Source organism: Acomys minous (genome assembly GCF_964271855.1).
Source record: "Acomys minous genome assembly, chromosome: 6".
Classification (NCBI taxonomy): Eukaryota; Metazoa; Chordata; class Mammalia; order Rodentia; family Muridae; genus Acomys; species Acomys minous.
The window spans coordinates 13,302,193-13,310,635 of NC_140487.1; the positions used below are offsets into that span (position 1 = coordinate 13,302,193).

General features: G+C 39.2%; 1 pseudogene across 1 annotated transcript; it reads left to right on the forward strand.

The window, feature by feature from the left end:
• The first annotated feature begins 1,237 nt into the window (after positions 1 to 1,237).
• Positions 1,238 to 1,811, forward strand: LOC311600754 (large ribosomal subunit protein uL11-like; annotated as a pseudogene). The gene has a single exon. The product of its transcript is annotated as a large ribosomal subunit protein uL11-like (transcript).
• The last annotated feature ends 6,632 nt before the right edge of the window (positions 1,812 to 8,443 follow it).

An 8,443-nucleotide genomic window follows, 5' to 3' on the forward strand; every position in this document is an offset into this window, starting at 1 on the left:
TTTAACTTTGGAAGTGTGCATCCCAGCACGTTGTAGCTAAACCTTCATGAGATAATTCAAGGTCAGTTATATCCGTCTGTATTCATTTAATCAAAGACAATAACTGCCATCCTTACCATGCCAAATAGTAGGGGATTATGGATAAAGTGTGGAACAAGGAAATTGATAAACTTAGAATGCAACCAAGTCCAAATTTAAATAGCAAAAACTCAAAACTTACCATGAGAGCAGTCGTGTGTCCACGTTATGGTGGACATTAGCATGTGCCCACTTGGTGATCAGAATACATTCTGGCCCCAGCATTCTTATTCCTCATGAGTATTCAGAACAGCTTAGGCAACATAACACACAGTACACAGTAAGCTTAACTTGGTGACATCCCAGGTCTTTTTACAGCTTGAAGACACAAGGGACTGGTAAATATTGAGGAAATATATTGTTGGATTCAGTGGGGCTTTTTGAACATGTCACAAGTTTACTGGTAGCCAGTTATTTGAAAAACAATTATTTATGCAAATCTCACTTTACATAATTTAAAAGTATCTATATAATTCTGGTTTTTTTTATCAAAATCATTTCTTTACCAAAGAGGTTAAACATATACTGAATGTAATTTTTATATTTTGGTTGTGAGTCTAGCCTTTAATGGCTGAGACATCTCTCCAGCCCTAAACATGGTTCTTGAAATTTTACTTTTTCTTGCCTATTGAACGGGTGAAACCTGACATACATAGTGAAACTATCTCTAAATGTACTTTCAGTTCTTTACAGAATGCCACTCTATAAATAGAAAGTTATATTATCCTTACAGTGTGGGAGATACAGAATAACATGCCCACATGATTCAGTTATATTTTCATAACCCTCATTATATTATTTTAGCACAACTGACTATCTAATAGCTTACAATTTCACTGTGGGGATAATGTTCTATTGAATCAGGAATCCTCCTCAAAAGTTGTGTGATTATGTGATTAGAACTCTAGATCACACCCAATTAATAACAATATAACTGCTAATATAGGTTTTGGTTACATAAATGTTAGCTTTGCTTATTTATCTTTATTATTTTAAATGTAAAACAAAGATCAGGTGCAGATGAGACTGTGAATGCTTTACTGGCAAGGTGTGTGCACTTCCATTCTCAACATTAACAGGTAAGTATCACAACGTTTGCAATGTAGCAGTAAAGATGCTAGAAGCCTTTTCGGCTTTCGACTTTCGGCTGGGAGGAGGCTACGGTGCAACTTTCTTCGGGTGTCCCGAATCCGGGTTCATCTGACACCAGCCACCTCCACCATGCCGCCCACGTTTGACCCCAACGAGATCAAAGTCGTGTACCTGAGGTGCACCGGAGGTGAGGTCGGCACCGCATCCGCCTTGGCCCCCAATATCGGTCCTTTGGGTCTATCTCCAAAAAAAGGTCAGTGATGACATTACCAAGGCTACCGGTGATTGGAAAGGTCTGAGGATTACAGAGAAAGTGACCACCCAGAACAGACAGGCCCAGATTGAGGTGGTGCCCTCTGCCTCTGCCCTGATCATCAAAGCCCTCAAGGAGCCACCGAGAGACAGGAAGAAGCAGAAGAACATTAAACACAGTGGAAACATCACTTTTGATGAGATTGTCAACATTGCCAGGCAGATGCGGCACGGTCCTTAGCCAGAGAGCTTTCTGGAACTATTATGGAGATCCTGAATACTGCAAAGTCTGTGGGCTGCAATGTGGATGGCCGCCACCCTCATGACATCATAGATGACATCAACAGCGGTGTTATGGAATTCCCAGCTAGTTAAGAAGCAACGAGAAAATATTTTCAATAAAAGACTATCTGACGGCAAAAAAAAAAAAAAAAAAGCTAAAAGCACTATAGGTTCCTCTAGAAAACTCTGACTAACTGCAGGAAGTTTCATAGATACTGGTTTCCTTGGACACTATTGAGGATGGACCCTGTACCCATAAAACCCATAAAATAATGAGGTTTGGACCTGACTTGACCTCTCATTTACCATATGAAAATATGGAATAGAGAGAGTGGGGAGGTTTTAAGTTGGTGCTCTGTTTTTTGTTTGTTTGTTGTGGGATTGTTTTGATTTTTTTTTTTTTTTTTGGTTTTGTTTTAAGTATGCCAAAGGGAAAATTACCCCTGGTCAACATGATGAATCTGAGTTTTGACTTTTACCTCTGGCTCTAGGTGGGGCTGTGATATTCCTATACGTCCAAGGTATTAAAACATTGAGCACTATTGTTCTCCATCCCCTAAAGAGTTAATCCAACTAGCCCTGTTTATTGCCTAGTCAGACTACCTCAGGAAAGTTGATTCAACCGAAGACAAGCTAAAGAGATGAAAGGAGTAATTAACTACCCTTAGCTGGAGAATGTGCTCACATATCCCAGAAACCCCTCCCTCGGTGCACTGGCTGACCCTGCTTTTCTCAGTTCAAACTCAAAAGTGTAATTTGTGCTTCTCCCCCTCTTAAGCTCTCCTTTAGACACTGTCTCCAGCCTAGCAGGCTACTCCTAGCATTCTCATTATTTTCTTTGAAGATCTTAACTCACCTTCTATAGGTGCTTGCAGTTCACCAATGTTGCCAGCTCCTCTTGATCCAGACAAAATGACCTTGACTTCTCTTTTTCTCTTTTCCTACTCCCTTCTTCAAAAACTTGCCATGATGTACAGATTGTCTGTCCTGTGCCTTGTCTCTTAAATTACAATAAAATAGTCCCATGCTTTCTTATGACTCCATTTAAAAATTTGTTTATCAATGTGACTAAGAACCTATGAGGAAAACTGATTCCCTAGTAACATGTCTCTTGCTGAATTGTTTGTTTCAGACATGGAATGTGGAAATGATGTCATGGACCACACAAAACATACAGTAACATTACAGGAGAAAAGTAAATACTACAGTAACACAGATTGGAACCTGACCAACATAATAAGAGTAATACCTGAAGAAAAGAGAAAAAGCAAAGAAAATGTGGATTTGCCACAGGAGGCCATGATAAGCAGAGTGATTAGAAATACCAACGATGGTAAGAGGCAAGTCTCAGATCTCAGATCAATGCGATTAGATCTGTAGGTTCTTGTTCTTAGGAACCTCACTGTGATCCACTGTATACAAAAAGGCCATGATATCTCTAACCCAATGATGAAATCAGACAAGAGAACGCATCAGTAAAGCATTTCAAAAAAGCATAATATTCTGTTGACTAAAGCTCTCCAAATGAAGAAACACAAGAGGTCACAAATTATAATCAGAAGCCAGAGAGCAGGGCATTGTCTTAAGGATCACAATGAAAAAGTAAAATACAATGGGGCAATATTTTTATATTTCTAAGAACATTTAGAATGTACTCAAAAATATCAATTATGTACTGGAAAATAAAAATAATATCTGATGTGCAGGATCAAAATTATACACTTGCAAATGTTTTTATTAGAAACCTACAGCATATAAATACTTGCAAAACAAGATTACATTAAGAGTTTTTATCATTCCCCCCATTATCCCACAAGGCTTCCTGCACTCCACCTGATGTTTGGCTGTGAGTCTCAGCATCAGTTTCAATATGCTGCTGGACGGAGCCTCTCAGAGGACAGCTATATTAGGCTCCAATCTGCAAGCATAGCAGAGTCTCATTCATAGTATCAGGAATTTGGAAATTTCCTCAGTCTCTTCTCCATCTTTATACATGCACATCTTGTAGGCAGGGTAGATTTTGGGTTGAAGTTTTGTGGGTGGGTTTGTGTTCCCTTCCCTCCACTAGAAGTCCTGCCTGGCTAGAAGTTGGTCAGTCTCCATAACCCCTGTTACTAGGAGTCTTAGCTAGAGTCACCCCATATTCTCCGAGGAGCCTACCCTATAGTAAGTCTCCAGCTTACTATCCAGTATCCACAGATACCCCCACCATTGGTTTCTATTCTCTTACCAAGCCTTCTGGCCTCTTACCATGCTGTCTCCACATCTCATCCCCAACCTCATTTCCCTCCTCAGTCTCTGTCCTACCCTGTTCCTTCTCTTCATCAACTTCTGCTGTGTATTCTATTTCCCCTTCTGAATGAGATTCAAGCATCCTTCCTTGGACCTTCCTTGTTACTTAGCTTCTTTGGGTCTACGAATTGTAGTATGGTTATCATATATGATATGGGCAATATCCACTTATAAGAGCGTATATACCATATGTGTTTTTCTGCATCTGGATTACCTCACTCAGGATGATATTTTTTTAGATCCATTCCTTTGCTTACATATTTCATGATTTTCTTATTTTTACTAGCTAGATAATATTCCATTGTATCAATGTAACATATTTTCTTTATCCATTCTTCTGTTGAGGGACATTTGGGTTGGGGGAAAGAACTCCTCAAGAAGACCAACAGAGCCTACTAGCCTGGCCCCAAGGAACTTGTGGAGACTGAAGCACTATCCAAGGACCATGGATAGACTGGACCTAGGTTCCCTACACATATGTACCCTATGGGCATCTTGGTCTTCACCTGGATCCCTTAGTAAAGGAAGCAAGGGCTGTCTCTGACACAGACTCTGTTGCCTGGTTTTTGATGACATCCCCCTAGCAGGCCACCTGGCCTGGCCTCAGTGGAAGAGGATGCGCTCAGTCCTGATGCAACTTGATGTGCTGAGGTGGGTTGGTAAGGGAGCGGCCTCCCCTTTTCTGAGGAATAGGGGGAAGTCCAGTACCAGGGGCTCATGCTTTCTTCTGGCTTCCATAGACAACAACATACAAGTGGTGCATATACTCAGGGACAAACAGATACACATAATGTTTTAATTTTTGCATATGGAGTTTATTTACTTATTTATAATAAACCACACATAGTAAGAACAGTTATGAAACAATGAAGAAAGTCATGTGTACAAGTTCCATTAAAAATGTTTAGCTCATCTTTACTTGGCATCCTTGAAGAAAATACTATTGATCCTTTCTAGATGAATCTAAATTTTTGTACCTAAATCATATCTTGTATTTATCAACTTAAAAAACTGCTGGAGGGGGTTGGTTTGGGGAAGGAAGTTGGGAGAGAGACCTTCTGCTGAGGAGAAGAGGAAGGGGAAACCGGGAAGAGGGCAAGAGAGCAGGACAGAGAAGAGAGAAGTGAATGGCTGTGAACAGGCTATAACATCAAATAAATAAATGAATAAATAATCAATATAATAAAATAAGTAAAGAAGTCTATAAGAATATCATATATAAAATGTATAGAAATAATAGGATAAAAGGATAGATTATTGAACATAATGTTTTATTAATATAAAGACAAATTCAGTAAGAAAAGAGAAGACCTGGATTTTTTATTAAAATAAGGTTTTTTATTTCTTTTTTTACTCATACATTTATAATATATATATACATATATATATGAAGCAAGAACAACCAGTAATTATATTCATGTTACATTTATGGTGTTTTAGATGTTTTTATTTGGAAAACTTGAAGAAAATATTTTCCTATCTCGGTGAGTCTAAAATTATGAATGTAAATCAATATCTATCATATCCCATCTCTATTTGAGAATGAGTGATCCAATATAAGGAGTTGGCAAGAAAAGCTCTTGGATTAAAGCTTTATTTTTTAGGCTTTTTTAAAAGTCAATGCAAATTTTCTAGTGATTACATGACACTGCTCACCAAAGTTAATGAGAATTTCTCCAGATAATTAGGCAAACAAGCAAATAAACATTACTTGTGACAATGAAACTGCATTCTATTCCTAGCTCAGTTCAACACTTAAAAGATGCAGACTTAATTTAAACGTGTGTACTTAAGGAAACATACTTGAAAACAAGGGGCAGAAAGGGCATGAAAAAGGGTGTATGCTGTGGTTTAAGACAGCTGACAATTTATCCCGACATAAATTTGGGAGTTCAATTGCAAATTAGCCCATTACATTACTGAAACAAAATATGTGAAGGTTTGTAACTGAATTAAATAGTTCCTGAAGTACCAGAGGATAGCACAGTGCAAGTTCTCTGCCGGAGCTCTCAAAGTGAACAAGACATACATAAGAGCAGTATATCATTGCTCACAGGACATAGAAGACCTATAGGCGGTCCTGTGTTAGGGTTTGCACAATTTTTCCACAAAGGGATTAAGTCAAGTTGTCTTTAGAATAGCATCAATCCTTTGTAATGGATGTATGGACTTACTATTGGACTCGTGGATATCCTACTGGACTCATGGATATCCTACTGGACTCATGGACATCCTACTGGACTTGTGGATATCCTACTGGACCCATGGATATCCTATTGGACTTGTGGATATCCTACTGGACCCATGGATATCCTACTGGACCCATGAATATCCTATTGGACTTGTGGATATCCTACTGGACCCATGGATATCCTACTGGACCCATGGATATCCTACTGGACCCATGGATATCCTACTGGACCCATGGATATCCTACTGGACTTGTGGATATCCTACTGGACCCATGGATATCCTATTGGACTCGTGGATATCCTACTGGACCCATGGATATCCTACTGGACCCATGGATATCCTACTGGACTTGTGGATATCCTACTGGACCCATGAATATCCTATTGGACCCATGGATATCCTACTGGACTTGTGGATATCCTACTGGACCCATGGATATCCTATTGGACCCATGGATATCCTACTGGACTTGTGGATATCCTACTGGACCCATGGATATCCTATTGGACTCGTGGATATCCTATTGGACCCATGGATATCCTACTGGACCCATGGATATCCTACTGGACTTGTGGATATCCTACTGGACCCATGGATATCCTATTGGACCCATGGATATCCTACTGGACTTGTGGATATCCTACTGGACCCATGGATATCCTACTGGACCCATGGATATCCTACTGGACTCGTGGATATCCTACTGGACCCATGGATATCCTACTGGACTCGTGGATATCCTACTGGACCCATGGATATCCTACTGGACCCATGGATATCCTACTGGACCCATGGATATCCTACTGGACCCGTGGATATCCTACTGGACCCATGGATATCCTACTGGACTCGTGGATATCCTACTGGACCCATGGATATCCTACTGGACTCGTGGATATCCTACTGGACCCATGGATATCCTACTGGACTTGTGAATATCCTATTGGACTCATGGATTTCCTACTGGACTTGTGAATATCCTATTGGACTCGTGGATATCCTACTGGGCCTCAAAGTCCTAAAGGTTTTACAAATTCTCACATGAACACATTGAGGACTAATGACTCACTCCTTGGGAAATATTAGTAAGGGTTTTGTTGCTAAGAAGAGACACCTTGAGAACTCTTATCAAGAAAAACAATTAACTGGGGCTGGCTTACAGTTCCGAGGTTTAGTCCATTATCATCATGGCAGGAAGAATGACAGCATGCAAGTAGACGTGGTGCTGGAGAGGCAGATCACAGTTCTAAATCTGGATAAACAGGCAGCAGAAAGTGACTGTGCTTGAACATTTGGGACCACAAATCCTGCCCCCTAGTGACACACTTCTTCCAACAAAGCTGCACCTACTCCAATGAGGCCACATCTCCAGATAGTGCCCCCTTCTATGAGACGTTTTCATTCTAACCATAGAGAACTGTAGTAGCAAATCCAGGTAAACCAAGCAAATTTAATATATATAATTTAGGAATACTCAACCTTATTTCAGAAGAAGTAGTTAAGACATTTGCAAAACACTGGCTTAAAGCAAAGCATTGATAGTGGTTGTGATTAAACAATTAAATAGAAAACTAATATTTTTGAAATACAAACATTTATAGATAAATTGATTACTAAATATTCTTCAAAAATAAAACAATGGAACCATGTTTTAAAACTGTAATGATAGATTTAAATGTTTCCATTTGGAATTAACTCAACCAAAAATTAAATAGATTATTTATGTTGAAGCTTCCCAAGTTAGGAATCAGAGGCTCATAAAGCATAGCAAGGAACCCCCATGGCTGAAGTAATAAGTTCAGTAGTTTCTAGGACTCTTTTTCTGTTCCTAGGAAGGTTCTGCAAGTTAAAAAGTGACTCCTTTTACATTTCACCCTAAGTGAAAATGGGCACTTTATCACAAATCTTATCAACTAACTTCAGGGATATTTTTATCTGTACCAATGATTACAGGAGGGATTACAAAGGAGCTAGTGTGAGAAGGCGGTAGTGCTTGACATTGCAGTCTACACTTTGAAGATGGTATCTTTGATCTCATTAAGTGTTTACTCAGCAAATGAGGACAAAGTCCTTCATCGGTAATCAGGCCTAAGATTCAGTGCTTTCATCAGTCACCTTAGAGTGTGCTTCAGGTACTTTATATTCAAAAGTAAATTTGTATTTTCTGCATTATCAATATTAGTATATAATCATTCACAACAACACTATAGTTTCTCAGTAGTTTTTTGTAGAGTGTCTACTTGCATTTCTCATT